The following is a 24,623-nucleotide window of genomic DNA, read 5'->3' on the forward strand; positions in this document are numbered from 1 at the left end:
CGGGCCGCAGGTTGCCTACCCCTGTACTGGGGCTTCCCTTTAGGTGGGGTAACCTGTGATTTATCTCAAAGCTTCTTATGCTATTTGATGGGAAGGCCAAAATTATTTTTCCCTCAACATGCTAGGGACTAGCATCATATTTGTGGCCATTGGCTATAACTGTTTCATTCTTTTATGTAAGCTTTTTGCAAACTGACAATTCATGGACTAGCACTGGTCCATGGACCACAACAGAGTAGCACTGATCTATGTGAATTTCTTCAGACTGATTCCGAATGTTGGTGATGAAGGACATGATATGTAGAGTGGGAGAGAAAATGGAGGAAACAAATAGTGCACATTATAAATCATATAGATAAAATGATCCCTTATTGAAGGATAAAAATAAAGATAAAAGTAAAGATAAAGGTCTCCCTTTGACATGAATGTTTAGTCATAACTGACTGTAGGGGGCGGTGCTCATCTCCGTTACTAAGGCAAAGAGCCAGCGTTGTCCAAAGATGACTCCAGCGGCCATGTGGCCATCATGACTGTACCAAACACCATTACCTTCCCACCGAAGTGGTACCTATTTATCTAATTGCATTTGCATGCTTTCGAACTGCTAGGTTGGCAGAAGCTGGGACTAGTGATGAGAGCTCACTCCATCATTTGGTTCTTGGGCTCGAACTGCCAACCTTCCAACTTTACAATCGTCAGAATTGGTGTCTTAAAAACTAAGCCAAGGCATCAAATGCACCCTTTAAAAAGCACAAATTCTTCAATGATTCAACATACAGGGTTTTCAATGAACAAAATGTGAATAAATTATAAGGAGGTATAGAAATATTTATTGTGGAGGTAGTAAACACTGAAGTGTGCTGGTTTTGTATATTTCTAATTTTGAATGGATAACAACTGCCTATCTGCAAATGTTCACTATTCTAACATCTGTTGTTTTGTATTTCTGAAACACAGTTTGAAGCATCTCAAATCTATTCAGTACTTTGGCTTGAAATTCCCATGTGCCTTTTGCTATCAGACACCCCTGTTCAATATATTGGCTAACTGTCAGAAAGATTTCCAAAAATGCTATTGCCCTCCTTCAACTCATCTAAATGTTTAACAAGTTTTCACTGTTAATTTAAACTTCAAACAATTTAGAGATTGAGTTTCTGAACCACATTTCAGATTATAGTAGCACATGATATGAAAGAGGGCTTCATTGATTAAGGGATGGATCTTCTAAGAGACCGGATATTTGCTCTCTCTGTAGTTTGACTATCTATACATGGAACAAGGTTGTGTGCAACTCCTCCTATCAGACAAATGACCTATATCAACTGAGAGAAAAATGTATAGGAACAAAATTCTAATGTGGCTCAGCTGAAGTAGACATTATCCAGCACTAGCCAGCAAATATCTGGCAACAGGCAGCAGGTGAGAGAAAATTACTTTCAGAAACTGGGAGCTCTTAAAGGAGGCAGATGTCATCTCAATAGTTGATCTGCAATGCAGCTGAATAACAGGAAGCTTGAGGGGGGCCTGGTTCATGCTCTTTGGCTGTGAAGTGGAATTTCAAGAAGTTATTGTTGTTGTTGTTAACCACCCTCAAGTCGATTTTGGCCCATGTCGACCCCATGGATGAAACATCACCAAGAACCTGACCTCCACTGCTCTGCTTAGTTCCTGTAAATTCATACCTGTGACCTTAATAGTGTCCATCCATCTAACATGCAACCTTCCTCTCTTTTCACTCCCATTAACAGGACAGCCCTGGTGGCACAGTGGTTAAATGCCTGTACTGCAGCCACAAGGTTGTGAGTTTGATCCCAGGCTGGGCTCCAAGGTCCACTCAGCCTTGCATCTTTCCATAGGAACCCAGCTTGTTGGGGGCAATTAACTTACACATTGTAAGCCACTTAGGGGGTGCTTAATTCACTGATAACTGGTCTAGATATGTACTTGCTATTGCTATCCACCTTTCCTAGCGCTAATGTTTTTTTCCAATGAGTTGTCACTTTTCATGATGTGACCAAAATACAACAGCCTCAGTTTAGTCATCTTGGCTTCCAAAGAGCTTTCCAGCTTGATCTGTTCTAGGACCCATTTGTTTATCTTTTTGTCTGTTCGTGGAATCCTTAGTGCTCTTCTCCAGCACCACATCTCAAATGAATTGATTTTCATCCTATACACTTTCTTCACTGTCCAGCTCTTGCAACGGTACATTGTAATAGGGAATACAATGGCTTGTACAATTCTAATGTTCATGCTCAATTATATATCTTTGTTCTTCAAGATCTTCTCTAGTTCTTTCATAGCTGCCCTCCCCATTCTTACTCTTCTCAACAGCAGTCTCCATTCTGATCAATGTCTAATCCCAGGTATGAGAACTCTTGTACTATTTCTATTTCCTCATTATTTAGGTTGATAGTTTTTTGTGGGTTTTTCGAGCTATGTGGCCATGTTCTAGAAGAGTTTTTTCCTGACGTTTCGCCAGCAATTGTGGCTGGCATCTTGATGCCAGTCACAGATTCTGGCGAAACGTCAGGAAGAAACTCTTCTAGAACATGGCCACATAGCCCAAAAAACTCACAAAAAACTATGAATGCCGGCCATGAAAGCCTTTGACTTCACATATTTAGGGTGAATTTGTGTAGATTCTCCATGGTCATTATTTTTGTTTTCTTTATGTTCAACAGTAAGCTTTCCTTTCCACTTTATTCCTTGATCTTCCTCAGTAGCTGTTCTGTGATGTTTTCAAGAGGCAGAGCCCTTAAAATCAGTGGCTGGATGCTGCTGAACTCTCAACATTTTTTACAATTTGCTATTATGACTGGGGGAGCTGATGGAAGTTACATTTCAGGAGCATCTAGAAGGTCACACTTTGCTCTGCCTTACATGGAGCATACACTCCAGTGTCTTGGATATCCACTTAGTTTTCTACTTGGAGACCCTGAGTCCACAAAATTCTCACAAGACAATTGGTGGTGCAGAATATTTTGCTTCTTGGGAGTGTCCATGTGGCTGTACTGCAACATTCAACAGCCCTAGCCCACATACCCAGTGGTGAGGACTGATGGGAGCTGCAGTTCTACATCTGTAGGGTCACACATACTCCATCTCTGGCATAAATGAATTCAGGATAGGAAACATGGTGAAAAGGAAAATCTAGCATATTAAATTAAAACAAAACAAAGAAACAAATCCGTCCATAGAGAATGCTTAGGACATCTGCCTCTGATGTGTTCTTCACCCGATACTGTATTCTGTCATTCATAGATTAATTTCCCCGCTGCCAGCAGTGTAACCATGATAGAAACATAAGGACAACTGAGAGACCACAAAGAATCAATCAAAAGCAAAATAAAATAACATTAGTCAAATGGTACAGTGGTGCAAACACAGCTGTAGGATGAGTGGCCTTGGCTATCATGGGTTTACAGAATCATATCACATGGCTCATACAGACATCAAACACGTTAATATTTTGCTTTCTATAGGTAAGAGGCTTTCCTATAGTTTTCATCTCAGCTTGGCATTTCAGTATATTAGAACACAAGAACCCTTATTTCTCTATAAGAATAGCAGAGCATATATGCCTGCACTTCTTGGTCTAGCTTTGGGAAGTGTGCAGGAGTGATTTTTACTGTAGCAGTCCAGTGTTTTGTTCTCAATCTCCTAGAGAAGCTTTACTTCTGCTGAGCAGAGTCCTTTTGTTTAGACCTTTGCTGTATAATTCTCTTTCTTGAACCACAACTTTGATTTTGTTTTAGGGAAGGGTGTATGTGGAGGAAGAAGCATGCTGCTAGCCTGGTGAGACACTGCAGAAATAATCCAGTTTGAGACCACTTTAATTGCCCTGGCTGAGTGCTAGGGAATCCTGGGAACTGTAGTTTGTAGTGGCTCCAGAGCGCTCTGATAGAGAAGGCTTAATATTGCACAAAACTACAGTTTCCAGAATTCCCTAGTGCTGAGCAAGGGCAGTTAAAGCGGTCTCAAACTGGATATTTTTTTCTGCAGTGTGTTTTGGACCTTTGTTAGCCTACTGATGTTGTCTGATATTGCCCACTGATTCTGTACACTGCTGGCTGTGGGAGATTTCAGTTCCTTGTTGGCTGGAGGATGTGCAAATTATCTGCTCTAGCAAACAGATGATGTGTCCATACCTTTCAGTGAAGTCTTCTTTTAAACTAGGGGCTTGTGCCAGTCTTAATATTATGTGACTCTCTTGTGGAGGTCTGCAGTGGTTCTCGTCCCAAGTCAAAGCATTAGCCTATGTACTTATCAGTGTGGCACAATCACTGAATCCCCAACATGATATGGGATTTAATACTCTGATCTTGGGAAAGGGGAGGAGAAGACCATTTGCAAAGGCACTGTAGTGTTAATCTGATAAAATTGTTAGATGTTCCTTGTGAGCCAAGTGACGTTCGTAGCTCCTAAATGGGTTGTTATTATTACATTTTTAATGAAGATACTGATTTCCATAATACAGTGGCATATAAAAGGTCATTTTCAATCTGTCATGAGAATAATGAGTTGGTTGCTCAATGTGACAGCCCTGTCCCTGTTAAAAGTCTGTTTTGTGTGCTGAAAACTTCTGGTTTTAAATTATTCTGATTGATCCAGTGATTAAAGTCCAAGTTATTTTTAAAAGTATGTGAGAATTTCCTAACACTTGGCATGCTCAGGGTGCCTTTTTGTATGCTGACAGCAGTTGCCAAATATCAGCAGCCTAAGCTCAATGCCCTATTTTACTTTGCTTAGCTGCAATGCAAAGTACCATGGTTTGAGAACAGGTTTCTCTGAATGAACAGGCTGCTGGGATTTGCAATCCCAGAAGATCTGGAGGGCCACAGGATTTCCTCCTTCGGTCTAATCCTTGGCTCCTTTTGGTCCTTAATTTCTGTTTATCTTGAAAATTCTATGAATTTTTCCTTTTCATGTCCATACTTGATCATTGGTCCACATAAATCGGACAACAGTTCTTGTTGATCTTGAGGATTATGGGTTTAGTTTCCACGTGTCTGAGGACCCTAAGATTTACTCCACCATCCTAGACATTTGCCTGTTTTACTCTGGAGCCAATAGGCTGGATCGTATTATCTCTCCTCCTATTTCCAGCCTAAATCCACCCTAGATCCAACTCTGTCTCCCCCCCTATCTTTTAGCACGTCCTTTCTTATCACGGTGACTCATTTGTATGTGCAGTGAGTGCCCTTTCAGCACATAGCAAAGTCCCATTTCTGTCTTGCTGGTATCTTGGAAAACAAACTGTGTGTTTTCTCAACACAGCTAGCTGGGCATGGAAACAAATATTGATAGATGGCAAAAGTGTTTATTTCACTGTTGAGGATTGATTTCCTTCCTTGGCCTCCACTATTGCTGGCTTCCTTCCCAGAAATGTCTCTTAGTTTCTTGTCTTTAAGGTAGTATCATCATGCCAGAGGAAGTGGGGAAGTCCAAAATGTCAAATTCTTCACAGTACTGAGTGTACAAGTCACCATCTCTCATCCTCAGAGGATGGCAATGATAAATCCCTTCTGAAGAAACTTGCCAAGAAAACTCCATGATAGGGTTGCCTTAGGGTTGCTGTAAGTCAGAAATGATTTGAAGGGGCACAGCAACAGGATGCTGAGTTTACAGTATAGAGCTTACAGGAAGAATCACCTGAAGGATTAGGGTCAGACTCGTGGCCAACTCCCATGAAAAGTTAAGAGTTACCAGCCATCTCTGATCACCTGATCTCCGTTTCGACTACAACTGTTTAAACACTATAGTCATCCGGAAGCATGAGAAACAGACTGAGATCCTTAGAGAAATAATAATAAGATGCAGAATCAGCTTGTCAGTTGCATTATGCAGATAGTGTGGAATTGACCACTATCAGGGAAATCTAGTGACGGTACTTCTCATCACTTTTTAATTCTCAAGGGATGACAGGATAGTGAATCGATCATTTCTTTGCTTCTCTTTTTGTTGCTCCTTGAATGATTTGGCATTGATAGCTCCCTTCTATGCTGTTATCTCATCCTTCTAAATGAAAGGGAGGCCGCAAGGTGTGTGCAAGGTGACATTCCAAAGCACTGAAGCATTTGCAGATGTGACAGCCAAAGCACTCAAGTGCACCCATCTTAATTACAGACTGGTGCAAACTCAGTACAGTTGCGTGGTGCATGTATTTATAGTGTTTTCTTAAATACATACACTCATGAGTAAGTGTTGTTGCTCTCTTTGGAGGTATCCAGTACAGTCCTTATGAACTCTAGAATTGGTCCACTCCCAGGCTGATGTATAGATAAAGTTATATCCTTTGGGTTAGTAGCAACTGAGAATCTACTTAGAGGAAGGGAAACTGTTCCTATGAAATGCTGGATGACTCCTAGAAAAATGACCAGATTAAACACCAGAGTCGCTTGTGGACTGGGATTTCAACCAAGGTGAAATTATTTGTTTCTTCCCAAATTTGGACTGTATTTTCATGTTTTACCTCTACATCAACAAGATGCAAAAACATGGAGACTTCTTGAGGAACCCATTGTTCTCTGCCTACAAAGAGGCCTGTGACCTCACTGGAATGGAGACATATTGGATTGCAAAAGAAGGGTCCTTGTTGAGATGAAAATAGACTTTGAAAATCTCCCTACTGCCACATGGCCAGAAGGGAGCCTGCCTGCAAAAGATATTCTCCCCCTCAGAACATATTTCCTAAGGTCTGAAACAACAGACAGGCATGTGTCTAACATCTCCAATTGTTTTTTTCTTTCTTCTTCTCCTATTTGGTTTCTAGCATCTTTCCCATGGCACTTTGAAAGCTTGCAACAAGTATATTGTGCATTTCAGTTGGCCAATAAAGGTATCACTGATGGATTTTTGTTTGTACAGATTAAACACAGTACGTGATAAAGCAAGTCCTTGCTTGCAGAAATGTTAATCCTGCAATAAGTTTATTAGTTTTTAAGGTGCCACAAGACTCTTTCTTGTTTTTCCATTTATGTAAAATCACACAATCTTAACATGCACACATTATCGTGTGTCTCTTTATTTCTGTTGGAATGTTTATGCCATTAAATTTATGTCTGTCTTGAAATATATCTATGTGATGCATGCGAGATTCACTTTGGTACAATCCTGGGGAATACTCCAATAGTTTTTTTGGTTGTACAAAGCAGTGTGGCATATCATTGACAAATTTGATTGGGTTGAATTAAAAAAGAGAGAGACCTTTGACATAATGTATCAGTTATGTGATGTGCACAGATTTCACTTTGGGGGCCCTGGGAAACAGCCCAGATTGTTGTTATTGTTGTTCATACAGAGTAGTGTATTTGGCAGCCAACAAAAAGAGGTATGCTCTCTTGGGCAAGTGAGACTGATGTTTAATGCGAGGGACATCTGAGCACCCAAAGAGACAGGTACTCATCTTCTAGAGCAGTTGAAACTGAATTATCATTAACAAAGGCTAATAACTTTCCCGATAAATGATGGGTATACATCTCTCTCTCTCTCTCTCTCTCTCTCTCTCTCTCTCTCTGTGTGTGTGTGTGAAGTGCAGAGTATTTTCCAGTTGTTATGCAACAGTAATCATTTGACTTCATAAGTATTGTCCCTTTTTTTTTTTAAAGATAGGAAGAGCCACAACCGCTCTAGGCAGGCCTGCTTTTAATATTTGCAAGAGAATAGCATGCTGCTTATGCTTCATCTTAATATTTGACATTGGTAAAAATACATATTTTTGTGTGTCTGGTTTGAACAGAAGTGTTGTACTCTACCATTTTCTGGCTGTTTCCTTCCCTGCTTCCTTCATTAATGCATCATTTTCCTGTTTTTCTGGGGTAATTGCACTATTGGATCTATTGGCCTATTCATAATGTGTTAAGTCAGCCAGTTTGGTACAATTACACAAATTCATGGTTTAACCCAGATTGTTGTTTGGTTTTTTTAAAGTAAATCCTGGCTTCATTGTGCCAGAAGGAGGGGTGTGTGTGTGTGTGTGTGTGTGTGTGTGTGTGTAAACAGAAAGCATATAGACATTTGTTCTTGGGTTATGGGGTAATTAATGAAATATGAGAAGATTGTTTGTCTGGGACTCACCCTAAAACTGTTTTTCCTCTTGACCACCTCTTTTGCAAGGTCTAGGAAAATATGTGTTGTTGTTGTTGGGGTTTGTTCTTGCTTTTCTCTGAGAAAGTGTGACTTGCCCACAGTCACCCAGTGGATTTCTATGGCCAAGCGGGGATTTGAGCCCTGGTCTTCAGAATCACACTCCAGTCCTGAAACCACTACAGTATGCTGACTGGCTTGTAAACAATTCATTTTTCTAATAAAGGTATAATTCCAGTACATTGCAATTGCAGCTTAGGCGTGACACAGACCGCTGAAAAATGGCAGCCTGCCAGCACCTGTTTTTCTGCCGGAGGGAAGCCGCAGCCGCTAAACCACGCAGCTTCCCTCCAGCGGAAAAAGAACCCATGAAAAGCGGGTTCTTTTTACACTGCAAGGGCGGCGTAACAAGTGTATCACTGGTGCACTGGTTACGTAAGCGCCATGCAGCACCATGTGGACGTTGTGCAGCGCTTATGTAACAATTGTGGTGCCTATGCATACAGGGCGCTGCCATTATTACAACCTCGTCATGTGCGAGGGTTGCAGGTGTGTGGGCACTCCGCTCCGAGGCAACCTTAGCACATGACGAGAGCATCACTGAGGGCCCGTTTGTACCAGGCCTTAATGAGGGAGAACTTCATTCCTTTTGTGATGGAACTGTAACTTTTATACTCACAAGGGAGGATCCTTACCAAATGCTGCAGAGTTAACATGACATGGTTCAAGTGTGAGCTTGTGCTGTTGCCTCAGGTTGATGCCTTGTACTCTCTTGTAAGTGATGAGGATGTAATGAAGTGTCTTTTGTACCACAGCCTAGTGGCTTGTAGCATTCAGATTCCTCCTCCCCTCGCAATATAATGGAAAGTTACTACCTTAACCATTACTATATTATTTTTGCGATTTCAGGATTGCAGCTTCAGTTAACTACTTTTAAAAGGTAAATTTCCAAGCTCAGGTGTTCAAATACCTCTTTCGGACAACATTCCTCTTCTCAGGCAATTATTCCTTGAGCAACAAGTCAAAAAGGCTTCTGTGAGATGTTGGGTAGCTTACATTTTGGACTACAACTTCCAGAATCTCCCTGCCAGTGTGGGGATTCAGGGAGATGCAGTCCAAAAATATTATTTCCCCAAGCTCTTTTCTTTTCAAGTCAAATAGGTAGACCATCCTTTTTATTTCTGTCTGGACCAAGGTAGTAGCAATTGGTCAGGGAAGCAACAAATCCACTTCAGATTTTTTGTTCTAAGGTTAAAGGAACTGTGCAGAGTACTGGACCATTGTCCCCAAAACAGCATCTTAGATTGTTCCTTTAACGTTCAGACTAGCCTCTGGAGCAGATTCAGCACCCCACTGGCATAGGATCCACCAAGCAGCACAGGACTATTTACTTAATGTTCAATATCTGATCCAATAGCAGTAGCCTTGTCCTCCTGTACGAAGAAACCTGAGAGATAGATTTTTGGTTGAATGGTCATCTGCTCTCTCCTCTCACCCCACTATGTCATGGGTACAATGGTTAATTGGTTAATTCAGCTGCTCTGCTTGGCTGGTGTTTAAACATCTATATTTGGATGAGAATGATGTGACGGAAGATTTTACGCCATATCAGACCTTGACCAATTTTTTCCATTTACATAGAAAGAATTGTAGAAAACTATATGGCAGTGAGTAATCCACCTACTGCTAAAGTTACCACACAGGTTTATGTAATATAGCCTGAGTCCCAATGCTGAACACAGTTAATATTCATCAACTGGACATACTACACACATACAAATATCCTTTGTTTGCATTTTCTTAATGAGACCTGTTTGTTTGCTTGTTTTTAATCATGGGTCTCTTGTGAGGATGGGTGCCTGTTATTTAATGCTTAATTGCAATAGAGAACACTTTTTAAAAATATGTTTAAATCCCATCCATCTTAATAGCCAGGGACATCCATTTATCTCTTCCTAGCTTCCTTGGTTTTATGCTGCCAGCTAGTCAAAATGTCAAGGTCTTGGCAGCTGAATTCATGCGCAGACTTACAAGGGATAAGAGTGCAGCCAATGAAGCAGCACCTTGCCTATCAGTTTTCATTTAATAACAGCTTTTTAAAGGACTTTCAGGACGCCGGTTCCTTGAACTGTATTGTGTTTCCATTACATGAATTTCCTGATTTTCCAAACCAGTCTGGGAACATCAGAGCCAGCCCTACCAGTAGGTGACAGATAAAGGGAGCCCCATGAACCCCTGATCATTCCTCTAGAGCAGCGGTTCCCAACCTGTGCTCCATTGGGCCCTTAAGTCAAAAAAAGGTTGGAAACCCCTGCCCTTGAGTCTCCTGCACCTCCACAAGCTGTATTTCCCTTTGGTTGAAGAGCTGTGTGTGTGCTAGAAATTTAGGGACTGAAAGAAAATTTCATTGGTTGGGCATAATCTCCTTTTGAAAGACAATGCCCTCATTTTGCCCCTGCATAGTTACACTCTTGTCCATGTTCAAGTCCCCACTGAACCATGAAAATCCCCAGATGGCCTCTTAGGCCATGTCATCCTACACTGAGGAAAACAAAGTTCAGAGTAGCTACACACTCGGCAACAAACGTTTGAAGAATACTTCCCAGCTCCCCAACCCATAACAAGTGGGGCAGCAAGCAAGAAATAAAGTACTGTAGGAACTAACTGGAAAAGAGTGTGAAGGAAAGTGATCAGTTGTTATATGCTAATCTCCAATGCACAGTTGGTAAAAAAATCAATTATAACTGATAATCCTTATTAATTATTTATAACTATGCTATTATTCCTTATATTATTGTTATTACTGTTGTTATATTCATTTACTTTCTTTCCCTAATCCAGGACTCAAAACAGTTTACAGTGTTTAAAACAAACATAGTTTAGAAATTTGTAGTGTACAATTTAAAATTACTTTATAAATAATCAAGTTATCAAAACATTAAACCAGTTGAAAATACAAACTATGAACCCAATGCATTATATAAGGCCCATTCTTCCTAAGCAATAAGTCCTCAAAGGCCTGCCAAAATAAAAAGGGTTTCACCTGCATGCAGAAAGATAGAAGATCTATTTCCTTGTGAAAAGGAAGGAAGGTGGAACATTTCCTGTCCTACTAGCTTTCTATCATCAATCATTTCCCCTCACAGAGAAGCATCAGTGTATGTGATTGCAAATCATCACATGCAGTTCACATTGAATGCAGAATCTGAACGCTTACATGAAACTGTTCAATATAATACAGTTTGGGATATAGCTTGTATAAACTAGCCTTTCACCATGGGCCTTTGACCACTGCTAAAGAAGCATCGCAGAAAATATATTTTATAGTACTGTAATGTCTGATTCAGGAGCCATCTTTAGTAACAAGAAACCACCCATGACTCAAAAGCACCACCTGCTGATTCCTGGCAACACCTGTAACAGCATACACTAATTATTATGGTATATTTGTAATTATACAAGTTTTTATATGGAAAGATGATAGCAATACCTGAAACCTCCCAGCCTTTTTTGTTTATTTTTTGACCTGGTTACTCATATCATTCTTCATTTATATTTTAATGTTGCCTTATAAAGCTTCCAAACATTTGATTGACAATTTAAAAAAGTAAACCTCTCCCAAACGTATCTTCAATGATTGTTATCAGGGATGCATCTTCCTTTTATGAGATTCAGTGTTCAATGTAAAGACATGTCATAAATGAAACAGAACTCACATTTTTTGGTTGTGTATAATAATGAAACAGTTGTTGTTGTGTGTGCATGTGCCTTCAAGTCACCTGCCAAAGTATGGTGACCCCATTTCATAGGGTTTACTTAGGAAAGGAAAACTCAGAGGTGATTTTGCCAGTTCCTTTCTCTGAAATGTACCATACAGCACCTCATATTTGTTGGTGGTCTCCAATCCAAGTACTAACCAGAACTGATCCTGATTAGCTTCCAAGATCATATCTTAGGGTATTTTTTTTATTATGTGCCTTCAAGTCAACTTCAGCTTATGTTGACCTTACCTTAGGGTTCTGATGTATGCCTTTGCCTTCCTTTGAGACTGAGAGAGTGTGGCTTGCTCAAGGTCACTCAGGGGGCTTTATTGGGCAAGTGGGCATTTGAACCCTACTCTCTTGAAGCCATAGTCCAACACACAAACCACTACTATAGCAGCCATTGGCTTTCATGTCAGGGGTGTAGTGGATGCATTCCAGACTTCAAAGAAACTAAGATGCTTAACAGATTTTGGCTTTAAAGCTTGGAATAAAACTCAGAGTATTCATGGCAACCTTAGCATGGAATACATGAGATGGAGCTGGCTCCTGCTTATCTTTAGATCTTGGCACAGTGGATTTCTCTCTCACTATTAACCTGCCCTGTTGTTACCTCCTTGAAGTCCTTCTACATCCAGGGCAGGGCTAAGTAACACAGAGACTCTGAGCTGCATGTGACCCCCCTAGGTCTTCCTTGTGTTCCTCAGTTATCCCATTTGCCGACACTGAAATTGGTAGGGCTGCTACTGCCACCAACAGAGCCACCTCTGGCAGCTTTTATATCAGTTTGGTCTGTGAATCTACTCCACATTTTTGTCTCCTGTGGTTTCTCTTCCTTTCCTAATGTAAAAGAGACACTCTGCCCTGCAAACTGGCATAACTCTACATACGGTATGGGAGGATACTCTGGCACCCTTCTGCATCATAGAGAGCTGCCATAAGTGCTGCTGAATTTCAGTAGCAGGAACTGTATTTCTGTGGTGGCTGTTAATTTTTGGTTGCATTGATAGGAGATGTGGTGGCAGTATGGCCTCTGGTATTGTCGTACTTTGGCCACATCATGAGAAAGCATGACTCACTAGAAAAGATGGTAATGCTAGGAAAGGTAGAAGGCAACAGAAAGAGAGGAAAACCATATGCCAGATGGATAGACTCAATCAGAGAGGTCATAGGCCTGAATTTTCAGGAGCTACCATAAGCAGAGCAGTGGAGAACAGGGCATCTTGGAGATGTCTCAGCCACAGGATTGCCATGAGTTGGGGCCAACTGGAGAGCAATAAACAATAACAACAAAACTTGGAGAAAAACTTTTCTAGTCATACTCTAACAGGTGTCTCTTTTCCCCTTCTCCCATCCTATCTTTTCTATTTGCTGAAAGCAGTAGCAGCAGCAGAACCCCCCCCCAACACACACACACACACACACACACACAATCTGCTCTTGGATTGCCTTGGGGGAAAGACGGTTCCTTCCCGTAGGATATGCAGGTCTTCATTACAATCTGTATTTGGATCTACTCTGACAAAGCAGGATGCTTTTACAGAGCTGAGAACAAAATAACTGTACGAGAATCCCAAGCTGATGTGCATTATACTTGCATTACCGGGCATGGAACACTCAGGCTTCCATAAGTGAACCGATAGTGCATTATAATCCCCTCATTACACTCATAAAGCTCTTTGGCTCATTAGATAGATGCCTTTTGCAATAATTGCAAATGGGAGAATCTGACTTTTAATAACTTAGAGACCTACATGATACATACTGATGCAGACAGTTGGCACGCTTTCAAAAATAAAACTATGGAGAGAGCCAATTCTCCGTTCAAAGAGTGATGTTTATACGTCATAGGCAGTAAAACTTCCTTTTATATTATGTGCAAAAATGAACCTATACATTCCGCATATTCATGTAATAGCCTTCTTTATCACAATACAGACATTTCTCACAGTTAACTTTCAATTTGCCTAGTTAGACTTCCTCTCCTATATTTATGTGTAGTGAATAGATTATACAGCAACTGAAGTCTAATGTTAGGACCAGCGTTTGGAAAAATAAATATTTTTATGCCATAATTCTCAGAATCTTCCAGCTATTTTAGACCAAGACAGTTTACTGTGTGATCCTGGGAGTTACAGTCAGAAAGTAAATTGTCCAAGCTGTGGTGTAAATTCTGCAAAATATCTTCTTGTTCTTAATAAATATTAATCATAGTTTTTTGTGGGTTTTTTGGGCTATGTGGCTATGTTCTAGAAGAGTTTCTTCCTGATGTTTCGCCAACATCTGTGGCTGGCATCTTCCGAGAATGCTTGCCTGGAAAGAGTTGGGTATGTATATACTGTGTGACCCTGGGAAGCCATGAGTGATTTGCATGTGTATTGTTCTGTTGCTAATGGCAGGCCTCAGGGTGGGAGGGAATGCAAAAGAGGATTAGTGTCTTGTTTGCAGACTGTGTTTGGTGGTTCCTATGTAGACTTGTCTGCAGGTGCGTGGTATGCAATAAACTCCTGCGGCTGTAGGATACCATGCAGTTGCGGACAAGTCTACATAGGAACCACCAAACGCAGTGCGCAAATAAGAATCAAGGAACACAAGAGACACCGAATGGGTCAGCCAGAAAAATCAGCAGTAGCAGAACATGTTATAAGCCATCCTGGGCATAAAATGCCATTTGAAAACACTGAAATTCTGGACCATGCCAACCACTACCATGTCAGGATGCACAGGGAAGCCAATTTCAACAGGAAAGAGGAAACCCCTAAAGTAAACAAGGTTTGGCTACCAGTCCTGAAAAATAGCAAGATGAAGACTCAAAAAAAATGCAAATGTGAAATTTCCCAGGGTCAGGGGTTTGCCAGCAGACAATGAGCACCAATCAAGCAGACACTCATCCTCTTTTGCAGACCCTCCCACCCTGAAGCCTGCCATTAGCAACAAAACAATACACATGCAAATCACTCCTGCCTTTCCAGGTCACACAATATACATACCCAACTCCTTTCCCGGCAAGCATTCTCTGAAGATGTCAGCCACAGATGTTGGCGAAACGTCAGGAAGAAACTGTTCTAAAACATGGCCACATAGCCTGAAAACCCTATAAGAAACTATGGCCCCATACAGACAGGCCAAAATAAAGCTGCTTCAGGTCACTTTGGAGGTATGCTGTTTGAATGATGCATGCTTCCTAAGAGGCCAGAAGCCGCCCCAAAGCCTTGATCCAGTCCTAAGGATTGAAACGCAGCTTTGGTGCAGCTTCCAGACCCTTAGGATGCATGCATCATTTAAACAGTATACCTCCAAAGTGACCCAAAGCAGCTTTATTTTGGCCTGTCTGTATGGGGCCTATGGATGCTGGCCATGAAAGCCTTCGATTCCATAAATATTAATCAGCTTCAGCTTACTTGGCAAACTGGTGTTCCTTTTAGCCACATTAGTTGACATACTGTGCACTTGGGCTTTGACTCCATAGAAGGCTGCAGACATTTGGATAATAGTAGTAGTAGTAGTAATAATAATAATATTTATTTATTTATTTATTTATTTCTATCCTACCTCTTTAACAAGATCGAGGCAGCTTCCATCAAACATTTATAGGTTAACAACTGCCTGATAAAACAATAATTAGGGTATAATTATTTTCTTAAATATTTTGGTTCCCAAGTTTATCAGTAACACAAAGCAGTTAACAGGTGAAAACACTCAGTAGAAGACCAAGGCAACTTTATTTAACATGCTGAGCATGGAAATAGAAGAAACACCTCAAGAAGGTGACATCTGCAATACATAGGACATATAAGTGTAATAAAGTTTTATAACAGAATCAGAAGCATGTGTCAAATCTTCTGTATTATTGTCAAGTTAGGGCCATGGGATGTCCTGTCTGTATAGTCTAAAGTTTTCTCTTACTTCTCCCATTTCACAGTTGATTATTTCTCTCTTGGAAAATATTTCCAAGTCCAAACTTCATGGCAATGTAAGTGGAAAAGACTGCCCAATCAAATGTCACTTTCTTAAGATATGCATTTAGTTAAATTAAACTGAATTTGATTTTAGTTGTATGTTTTATCTTTGTTGTTGTTGTGGGCCTTCAAGTCATTTCCGATTTATGGCGATCCTAACTATGGAGTAGTGGTTTGAGTGTTGGACTACAATTCTAGAAACCAGGGTTCAATTCCTGCTCAGCCATGAAACCCACTGGGTGACCATGGGCCAGTCACACACTCCCAGCCTTAGGGGATGGCAATGGCAAACCCCCTCTGAAGAAAGTTGCCAAGAAAACTGCAAGATAGTTTCACCTTAGGGCTGACATAAGCCAGAAATGACTTGAAGGCACACAACAACAACAACATCAGGAGGAGGATGGACCTATCATAAAATTTTCTTGGAAAGATTTGTTCAGAGGCGGTTTGCCATTGCTTTCCCCTGAGGCTGAGAGAGAGAGATTTGCCCAAGGTCATTCAGTGGGTTTCTGTATCATTTTTAATTTTGTAAGCACTTTTTAATCCCAGTTTTAGATGTAAAGGTGGGATATAAAATAAAGAACCCTCTAAGCCCTTGACATGTTTTGGACTTGAACTCTTAGCAAACTCAGCTAATACAACTATTGGTTTCAGCAGTCCAAAACATCTGGAAGACCTAATGGGAAGACCACTTCTCTAAGAATCCTAATTCTTAGAAGTGTCATCTGAAGGAAATGTGAGCTGTACAGACTGCAAGTAGGAACATTTCATTTGGGAGTTTCTCTGTTAAATAGACAAATAAACACAGTTATAAGGACTAGAAATATTGGGAGAAAGATTATAAGACAGCCCTTCCTACTTTTTCTTTTGCATGTAAGTAAAAGAATAAACACAAGGGAGCACTGGAAAAATATTATTACCCAGCAGAAGTCATAGAGGCCACACTACCAACTCAGGATAGATGACTTCTGCTTCAGACTTACATTGCCAGTGGCAAGCTACCTGAAGCTTTGCATATGTCATTGCACTCTAGTTCCTTCCAATTAACCACAGCCAGCATGGCCAATGGTCAGGTGTGATGCGTGCTGTAATCCAAAAATATCTGGAAGGCTGGCGTTTCCCATACCCAGCCCTACACACTTAGAAGGAACAATTTAGGCAGTTTGGTATGTTGAACATTAAGAAGAGAATTCAGAGACATAGCCATGCTAGTCTAGAATATAAGTATGCAAACGGACTTTGTAGCACCTTTGAGTAACTGAGCAAAATACATTGTAGCATAAGTTTTTTGTAGACTTGGCCTACTTTCTAAGATACATGGTATAACATGGTTGTTCATTCAGAATCCAACTAGATTCAAAGGTGCTACAAGATCCCTTTGCATAATGAAGAATAGAAGAATAATGTGACATGACATCTTTAAACGTTTGGAGGTATATCATATAGATTATAGAAGATGCAGCAAGCTTGTTTTCTGCTTCTTCAGAGACTAGAACAGGAATCAGTGGATTCAAATTACAAGCAAAGAGATTCCACCTTAACATTAGGAAGAACCTATTGATTGTAAAAGCCATTTGACAGTAGAATAGACTGTCTAGGAGCCTGGTGGACTATCCTTCTTTAAACAGAGGTTGAATGGGTATCTTTTAGGAGTGCTATAATTCTTTATTTATTTAATTGTTATCCATTTCAGTCTGGCTTCAGACATGGCTATGCGACAGAGACAGCTTTGGTCACCTTAGTGGGTGACCTATGCCGGGAACTGGAAACGGGGAGTGTGTCCCTGTTGGTTCTGCTGGACCTCTCAGCAGCTTTCGATACCATTGACCATGGTATCCTTCTGGGTCGCCTCTTTGGAATGGGACCTGGGGGCACTGTCTTACAATGGCTTCGGTCCTTCTTGGAGGGGCAAACTCTGAAGGTGGTGTTGGGGGACTCCTGTTCAACTCCCTGGCGACTGGCCTGTGGGATCCCTCAGGGTTTGGTTCTGTTTACATGAAACTGTTGGGAGAGGTATGGTGTTACCAGTATGCCGATGACATCCAACTATATCTCTCATTTCCATCTTACTCCAAGGAAGCTTCTCTGTACTAAACCAGTGTCTGTTGTCAGTAATGGGCTAGATGAGGATGAATAAACTGAGACTTAATCAAGGCAAGACAGAGATGCTTCTTGTCAGTCGAAAGGCAGTTCAGGGCTGGATGGGGTGGCACTCCCCCGAAATCTCACGTTTGCAGCTTGGGTATGCCCCTGGATTCAGATCTTTGCCTGGATATCCAGGTTTCTGATGTGGCCAGGAGTGGATTTTTACAGTTAAAACTAGTTCACAAGCTGCACTAATCCTGAAGGCAAAACTAAAGTAGAATATGACAAAGTTACAAAAAAATATAAATCTAATTCTGATTGCTGTTTTGGGAGTCATTTATTTATGTAGAGATATGAAAATCCAACATTTTCTACATTTCATTGGAACAATTAGCACTTATGTTTAGCAAGCTGGCCATAACGGCTAAAATTAAACTTTGACGGAATATTTTGCTAATGAGAAATTAAAAGTAGTCAGGAGAATGGGAGGTTAAACACAGGACAATTGAGAAAACCCTGTTAGGAGTTAAAAAGTATTTGAGAGAGTCAGAACAAAAGGAAAGTTGGGAGAAGATGGCCTCACAGTTAAGTGTGTGTGTGTGTATGTGAAAAGCAATATTCTGAGTTAAAAAGGAATTGATTGGGGTCACTTGTAGCTGCTGGAGCCCAGTTGACCTCAATCAACATAAAAGCCTAAGGAGAGAATTGGAATTCCTACTGAAAAGTTATAGAAAGAAGGAAAGCTGATGGTTCCTTCACTAGTGGAAAACACAGTGGACTAAGAGGACTAAGAGCATAAAAATTAAAGCTTATTTTGGCCTGGAAATCTAGGGGTGGGGGAGCAGATTTTATCCACTTGATTGCTGCACATTTGAGTGTAGTTTTTGGACTAATAGCTCCCAAAATCCCAGGTAGCATGGTTAGTAGATAAAAAGTAATAAACATAATCCAGTAATAAACATAATTACATGCAGCATTTGCACTGAATTTTACAATTGGCAATTAAGAGTATAGAAATGTGTCCACTGGAGTGCATAGGGAATATACACTAAAAATGTATACATTAGTGAATTTAGCATACAGATATACATTATGTGAGTGGTCTGTTGCTTGCAAAAATTAATTCACAAGCATATTTCACTTAACAAAACCTTTAAAAGCCAAGTTCTTTTTACAAGGTCTTCTTTATGCCCCTCAACCCCCCCCCCCCCGCTTCTTTGTTTACTATGCAGCCAGGCCTTGGAAGTTGGTGGAAGAGGGCTTGAAAACTTTTGGTGTTGGGCTGCAGTAGTGGCCTGCAGTAAGCAATCCAATAAAGTTTAACCTGGAAAAGAAAGGGATTCTCATCTAGTGAATCCTACTGTAGCTGTATGTGCCTTCCTATAGCAGGTAAGGTAGACAGCAGCTGCCTCCAGAATCCCTTACTAAGCCTGTGTGAACAGCAAAACAGAGAGAAAAGGGAAGAGCAAAGAAGCCTGCCTCATGAGCTACCTTTGGCATGTTTAAAAAGTGCACAAATCTTCGGTTTAGCCACCACCATTGAAATCATAAGAAAAGTGGTGGACGAAAAAGTGTCCTAGATGCATTTTGGAAGAAGTGTTCAAGTTGTCTCTACAAGGTTCAAAATTTTTTCCTTATTTGTGCAAGGCTTACCTGGTCTGGTTGTTTCTTTTACAAGTGCATATTGTTAGTTTCACATGTACAGGTTTGCTGAAACATAGAATCATAGAGTTGGAAGAGACCACAAGGGCCATCCAGTTCAACCCCCTGCCATGCAGGAAATCCAAATCAAAGCATCCCCGACAGATGGCCATCCAGCCTCTGTTTAAAGACCTCCAAGGAAGGAGATTCCACTACATTCCGAAGGAGTTTGTTCCACTGTTGAACAGCCCTTACTGTCAGGAAGCTCCTCCTAATGTTGAGGAACATGTTGAACTGCTCTTCTTTTTGTGGTATAGGAACCTATCCCTAATTTGTCAATTTCATTTCTGTCTTTGGTACCAAATAATCTTTTAAAGAAGAAATGCCTGGGAACAAATCTATTTCATTCACTGACATATACCTGTATTTATTTTAAATATTGATATACTAGTTTGAAGAGCCATTTGTTGTTGTGTGCCTTCAATCCATTTTCAACTTATGGGGAACCTAAGACAAAACCTTATACATTGCTATCATGGGGTTTTCGTGGCAAGATTTGTTCAGAGAGGGTTTGCTATTGCCTTCCTCTGAGGCTAAAAGAGTGTGATTTGCCCAAAGTCAGCCAGTAGGTTTCCATGGATGAAAATATTTGGAAAATGTGGGAAATATTGATATATACTGGTTTTTACTTGTTTGGCAAAACAGCCACTATGTCATAAAAGAATGATAAAGGAGGGTGTTCAAAGCTCAAAAATAGCAGACAGGGAAAGGCACCTTCTGGCTGACCAGCCTTGTGCTCTGCTTACAATCTGTCATCTTTTTTAAAATGCTTTAATGATTTTCCTCCACAGTCCTGTTATCAGAAGAGACTCAGCTAAAAGATAAAGAGCTGGATTTGACAGGGTAAGCAAGATTTCAAGCTGCCGTAATTCCATATGTTATTGGCAGCAGCCAGTCTGCCTAGAGTGTTACTGCAGGCTGAAGTCAGCCTCAAGAGCCACTGTTCGTGACATGTTACACTATGTGACAGCAACAGTTCCAAGCCCATCTTTCAGTTTCATACGTTGCTTCATTGACAGGAGTAATGCCAGAAATTATGGAAACCAGTGTGAGCTTAGTTAATAGCTATCAGACTGGGGGATCTGCATTCAAATTCATACACTTAATTCTTGGGGAGAGGCAGGAGATTAGAGTGTCTAAACAGCAACTGGGTATTGACTGCACAGGTTGCTGGTTGAATTCAAGGACAAATTTACAGTGTTGATCATTACCATGAAAGTCTTAACTATGAAAGACCAGATACACCCATACAAGCCTATCTGGTCATTGCAATCAGCTACTGAGACCTTGCTTTTTGATCTACTGTCCAACAAGCAAGTGTTACCCATGCTGCTTCATTTAAATTTTGGTATAAATGATAACCCTTAATGACCCCTAGATGATCTCTAATAGCCTGTCCACCATTGCCAGCAAGGCATGAGGACATGTACACACACCCCTGAGGGGCACCCACATCATCATATCTAGGGAGTCGCATAAAAGGATTATCATAGGACCAGGAAGAGCAAATGTTTGCCTTGCCTGAGGCTCTTACCCCCTCCCAGGGTCTGTTGTCCAAGCAGCTTAAGACCACTAAGACAATCAGACAGGGACATCCAGGTGAAAAGAAAGTAATTAAACACCTTTGTTCTCACCATCAAGCACCTTTGCCAGAAGCAAGATTTTGCCTATAAATACTCCCAGATTTGCCTGTTCACTTGGCCAGTCTGGATTTCAGGGGGAAGCTATTTCCCTTTGAATCCTGGCTCCTGGCCAGTCATTCCATGGCTGAGCCTCATGCCATCCTCATCATATTCCATTTGGATTCCTGGAGGGAGTCTACATTCTGGTACATATCACCCCAGTGATGCCTAAAATCCTATTCCATGCTAACCTATGCTTTTCCTGAGCCTTATGTGTGTGCGTGTATGCTAGTGAATCATATGTGGTTTTTTTCCTTTATAAATAAATTGGTTATTAATTCTAGAAGTCTGTCTCAGCTCCATTTATTGGGATCTCCTGGTCTACTCCGTATACACAACGGGAGACGATTCTGCAAGGGCCATCGTAGCAGGCCCTCCTCTTGCAATATTTGAGCTAATAACAACAATAATAAAATTCCCCTAAACAGACCCTTGGCTACACAAGGACAAGAGACAGGGCTTTTTTGGTGGTGACCCCACCATTATAGAATTCTCTCTCTGTGTATGTGTTTTAAATTAACATCCAGCTGTTTCAATGTGCTTTTGCTAAGATGAAACTGGTTTGATTTTTAAAAATGATAATATTTACACTGCTGCTTGTTTAATTTTTAAATATGGATTTTATATTTTATAACATACCTATACAATTTTAACATATGTTGTGTGAATTCCTTTCAAATGGGTTGTATAGCTCTTAAGAGGGTCAGCATGGCATAGTGGTTTGGGTGTTGGACTAGGACTCTGAAGACCAAAGTTCAAATCCCCAGTCAGATGTGGAAACCCACTGAGTTTACCCTTTCCAGTAGGCTGATGCAAAAGCAGCCTGCTGCAGCCTCTCCTAGCTTATATGCTTTTCTTGTTTTTCTTTATTAATCACTTTTAATTTTTTTTAAAAAAAAAACCTAGGGCCTCTCCTTTCTCCTTCCACTGAGCCTCACCCCATTCGCACCATCTCTTCAGTGTTTTAAAGGGGCACAGGCAAATGCCACCATCCATTTCTGCCAAAAAGCAGATATCTGAGGAGCAGTGGTGTCACCCCCCCTTTAGCATGTCACCTAGTGCAGTCTGCACCCCCTGCCCCCTCCTAGTGATGCAACTGGGTATACTCAATGTATTGGCATGTGACAGCATGAAGCCATTGTAAATGAGCAATAGTAGGAGCTAGAAAGGACTACAAGGGTCATCTAGTTTAACTAAACATAACTAAACACTAGACATAAATATTTGAAGATTCAACTAATATAGAAGTGACAATTGTGTGGACCTTCAGATGTTGTTGAACTGCAATTCCCAGCAACCTTGAGCCACATAGCCAATGGTGATCAATGCTGGAAGTTGCAGTCCAGTAACATCCAGAAGCCGAGGGGAAAGAAGTACATTGCGAAGCTTCAGCAAGGGGAAGCCACCTTATTATTATTATTATTATTAACCTTTATTTATAAAGCGCTGTAAATTTACACAGCGCTGTACATACAATCTTTTTAATCAGACGGTTCCCTGCCCTCAGGCTTACAATCTAAAAAGACATGACACAAAGGGAGTGGTGGTGGGGAAGGGGCCTCTCTAGTAGGATAATACATATAAAATACATAGCAATACAGGAAATGATTCAATAAAACAGACGACAAAAGAACATCAAATAGCAAGTGACAATTATGCAAAGCCTCGGAGCGCTGCCCTGAACAGGATGGTCTTCAACTCCGTTTTGAAGCTGGTTAAAGAAGTGATGGCTCTTGCTCGCGAGGGAAGAAGGTTCCAGGAGTGAGGGGCAGCGAGTGAAAAGGGGCAAATCCGAGATGGGGCAGAGGAAATCCTGGGCTGAGACAGCAGACCTTGACTACCAGAACAGAGGGCTCTAGTGGGAAGGTGAGGAGAAAGAAGATCTGATAAGTAAGGAGGGGCTAGCCCATGGAGTGCTTTAATCGTCGACAGCAGGAGCTTGTACTGAATGCGGATAGGGAGGGGGAGCCAGTGAAGGGATGCCAACACAGGAGAGCTATGGTCACAGCGGTGGGCGGATGTGATAATGCGTGCAGCTGAATGCTGGACAGAAATTAAAGGATGGAGGTGGGAAAGAGGAAGCCCAGCCAGGAGGACGTTACAGTAATCTAGTCGGGAGATCACTAGGGCATGGACCAGGATCTTGGCAGTGGAGGCGGAGAGATATGGTCGGATTTTGTCAATATTGTATAAAAAGAATCTACAAGCCTTGGCTGTGGTCTGGATCTGAGGGATACATGACAGAGAAAAATCAAAGATAAAACCAAGACTGCGGGCTTGCTGGACTGGTTGAATAGAAATGTACCAGTTCTCTCTCCCATTTGATGCCTAACTGATCCTCATGGATGTACAGCATCATCCTACCAGGGTTCAGTTATATTTCTTTTCAGCGTGTCATTTTATTAATTGTTCTTACAAATAATTTTCCAGGTTCTGCCTTTGTACCTATAATATAAAGGAGTTGTCTCTATATGCACTACTCAGCCTCCTCATTCACAAATGTTCCTTCCCTTTTCTACTCACAGTGAATGATGAAGTCTTCACCCTGCTTTAACAAAAGCTGAGTGATGGATCTGAATGAATTAAAATGTTTATAAAGTCATTTGCTCTCCAAGATGATAAAGCAGCTGTAAACAGACTCTCAAGAACCGTAACTCTTGTAGCTTTATCAGTCTTGTTTGTGATAAGTGTTGTTCATTTATTCATTAGTGAAACTAAATGGTGAAAAGGATTAGTTGATCGCTTGGCTGATGGGAATATAAATGCTGTTCAAATACTCTGACAGTTGCCAATATGTTATAATCTGCTCAGAGCAGCCAAGAGAATGTGTTGTATTTTATTTAATAACTCCTAGTTTGGCATATAAAAAGAGATGCACTTATAATTTACATTTGGTTAGAAGCATTTGTCCGCTACTAAAGCTTGGAAACATTACTTTTGAGGGGAACTACAAATCTCAGAGTCCAGTAGCCATGCTGACTGGGAGATTTTGGAAGCTGTATTCACAAATGTAACTTTTCTAAGCTGTGCCCACAACTACTAGAAGCATTATGGCTGGTGACAGAACCCCAAATTCCTAAAAAGAAACTCTGTGTGTGTTTAGCAGCACTCTTGTTCCTAGACAACTTGTGTGATGATAACACAAATAGTCTACAGTCCCAAGATGTTGCTAAATCTGTGTGCCTCACTTTTCTCTTTTGAAATAAACAACCTGGGAAACTCAGGGCCCTAGTCACACTACACGGTTATAATGCTATCTTCTGCTTTAACTGCCATGGCTGCATTCTGTGGCATTGTGGGATTTATAGTTTGGGGAGGCCCTAGAGCTTACTAACAGAATTCTAAATACC

The sequence above is a fragment of the Sceloporus undulatus genome, chromosome 6 (genome assembly GCF_019175285.1).
Source record: "Sceloporus undulatus isolate JIND9_A2432 ecotype Alabama chromosome 6, SceUnd_v1.1, whole genome shotgun sequence".
Lineage (NCBI taxonomy): Eukaryota > Metazoa > Chordata > Lepidosauria > Squamata > Phrynosomatidae > Sceloporus > Sceloporus undulatus.